At 33.7% G+C, this 1,901-nt stretch overlaps 1 pseudogene; it reads left to right on the top strand.

Moving 5' to 3' along the window:
• The first annotated feature begins 1,077 nt into the window (after window positions 1-1,077).
• On the top strand, window positions 1,078-1,674 carry LOC147380548 (arabinogalactan protein 13 pseudogene; annotated as a pseudogene).
• The last annotated feature ends 227 nt before the right edge of the window (window positions 1,675-1,901 follow it).

Below are 1,901 nucleotides of genomic sequence, written 5' to 3'. Positions count from 1 at the left end.
ATGCACAATTTTGAGAGAGAGAGAGAGAGAGAGTTCGAAGAAGAGGAGAGTTTCAGCAGTTCTGTGTTGTGAGGGAGAGAAATTTCGAAGAAGAGAAGGGTTTCAGTAGTTCTGTGTTGTGAGGGAGAGAGAATTCGAAGAAGATGAGAGTTTTGTGTAAGAAGAGGAGGGATTTAATAAAGAATAATAATATTTATTAGGGGGCTTTTTGTAAAAATGTAAGTTTTTAACTTAAAACCGTGTATTCTCTATGAATCGTGGGATGCGTTGAGATCTAATGTACAGAAAAACTTAGCAAGAAGCTAGTTAGACTTTAGGACCTATGAATTGCTCTCATATTAGATTTATTAAAATATAATTTTAAAAATCGATTTGGACTGTTAATTGAATTGATTCAACTCAAACATTAGCAAGTCAACAGAAATGAGTCAAATAAAATTATATTAAATTAATTTTTAATAAATAAAATATTAATAATTATATAAATTTACTTGTCTAAATTAATGTTTTAGATCGAACCGTTTGTAATATTATTAAAATGGTATTAGAGACATCTTCCTTGAAAAGATTTTTATAGATTAATATTTTATTAAGTAAGGACCAGCCGGTGCATATTCTCGCCAAAGAGCCCCCGTTAAAGTCATTTAAAAAATTATATTAAATTACTTGTCTAAATTATTATTTTTAGATCAAACACGTTGTAATATTATTATTAAAAGGGTATTAGGGACATCTTCGTTAAAAAGATTTTTAATAGATTAATGTTTTATTGAGGAACCAGTCGGTGCATAATCTCGACAAAGAGTCCCCCCATTAAAGTCATTAAAAAAAAACTCGGTTGTTAAATTGTAGTGACAACAAGTGGTTGAGGTGAATGAGTAATAACAGCTGTATGACAGTACAAGGCAGACACCCTGTCAACACGGGCAGAAAGAAAAGTACATCATTCAACGGTTGCCAAGGACAGGCTGCCCGTAATCTTCCCTTCGTATATAAAGTCTCTGACGTCTTCCACATCTTTCCCAGTGAGATTGTCTCTCCAGATTACAGAATCCAAATCCTCTGTTCATTAAACTCATAAACAGGAATCGAAGAGTTTCATAATTCTCTACTTGTCTTTTCTTCTATTCGTCTATAATCAATTCTCAATTACAGAAATGGAAGGATTAAAGATGAGAATCTTTGCAGCAGTGATCGTCATGTTCATGGTGTTATCGGCCGTACAAAATGCTGCAGCTGCTGAGGCTCCCGCACCAAGCCCGACCTCGGATACGGTCGCATTTGTTCCAGCCGCCTTCGCTTCTTTGGCTGCAGTTGCTTTTGGATTTCTCTTCTAATTGACGACGTTAATAGAGATATACTTCTCTAATGGATGGATCTGTCTTCATGGAGACTTTGGAAGGCATTTTTATTTCTAATTGAGATTTGTTTTTGGGTGGTGTGCTTGATGTATATGATCTTATTATTAATGTAATTTTTGGCGTGAAGATTGGTTTATACTTATAGGGTCATAAATTTTTTTTTTTTTTTTTTTTGAAAGGTCAACAGGGTCTGGGTCTGGGTCTGCCTTGTCATAAAAGTTTAATAGATGTATTGTTGGTTGACGTTTTGATCTTCATTTGTATTATTGTGATAAAAAGCTCATTTTATTCCTGTTTATGATTTATTTAATAATCTCTTGATCTGTATATTGAATTCGTGATTTTATAAAGGACTTTTCTAGCGTCAACCCACGGTTGAGGTTTTACGATTTGAGGGGAAAAAAATGTAAATTTCTTAGAGATTGATTCTGTTCTTCTAGGGATTAAAACACTTTTTCCTATCTAGGGATACATTTTTCTTGAAAATTCCCAACATCACAACGGTCATGTTGATGAGGCTAGCGTTTTTCTTCTACAATT

This window comes from Akebia trifoliata, unplaced genomic scaffold (assembly GCF_017979445.1).
Source record: "Akebia trifoliata isolate Shusen 1 unplaced genomic scaffold, ASM1797944v1 Contig01307, whole genome shotgun sequence".
In the NCBI taxonomy this organism is placed as follows: Eukaryota; Viridiplantae; Streptophyta; class Magnoliopsida; order Ranunculales; family Lardizabalaceae; genus Akebia; species Akebia trifoliata.
This window is presented reverse-complemented; position numbering and strand designations above follow the sequence as displayed.